The sequence below is a fragment of the Corvus moneduloides genome, chromosome 3 (assembly GCF_009650955.1).
Source record: "Corvus moneduloides isolate bCorMon1 chromosome 3, bCorMon1.pri, whole genome shotgun sequence".
NCBI lineage: Eukaryota > Metazoa > Chordata > Aves > Passeriformes > Corvidae > Corvus > Corvus moneduloides.
Window position 1 is genome coordinate 89,690,074 of NC_045478.1, and position 877 is coordinate 89,690,950.

An 877-nucleotide genomic window follows, 5' to 3' on the forward strand; every position below is an offset into this window, starting at 1 on the left:
TTTCCTTTGCCTTCTCCTTCTGCTTTACATCCTGGTTTTCTTCCATTGTGTAACAGTTTGTCCAGCATTGCCTCTGGAGGCTACAGAGCATCAGCAACCTACCAGCTGGACTCTCGGATTTGGGCCCAGCGCCTCCAAAAGCACCTAGGTACCTAAAACCCGTTGAAATGAGTGGGAGGTAGGCACCAGAATCTTTGTGTGGAGCTCAGCCTGAGTTCCCTGCCTGGTGAGAAGAGGGGGGTGAGATGGGCAGGACCGAGGGGGCAGGACTCCTGGGTTCTTCCCAGCCTGATGCCAAGCAGTGTGGTGATGGTCCCAACCCTGCCTCTCTCCTATCAGGAGCCAAGTCCCTTGAGCTGGGTACTGTACAGGCATGAGTAGATGCGATCCTGGTGGAGTTTACAATCCAAGGTGAAAGTAATGCTCTGAGCCTGCCCTTTCTGGTAATGGACTTGGTGTTTGCAGTTGGACCTGTGTGCATGTAACTCGCTGTCAGTGGTGGCTCAGCCAGACCTTGCCATCCTGGACGACATGGAACAAAACTGTTCAGCTCTGACATGAGGGATCTGACATGCTCATCACTTCATGAGGGATCTTGATATCATTGCATTTTTTGTGATGTGCTTTGGGGTCTTTAGGAGGAAAAACTTTGGCAGTGGTGTAATTTCCTCGTCATCCATGGAGAGGAATGTGTCATGTGTCAGTCATCTGGCCACACTGGAAAGGAGCATGCAGGATGTTTCCTGGATGTCTGGGAGGTGACTCACTTAGGGTAATACAGACCACTGAATTCATGGCTGCATCATTCCTGCTCTTGCAGAGGTAAAGATTCTGGCTTCTATTTAGGATGGACTCGGGTAGCTCAACAGGTGGACCT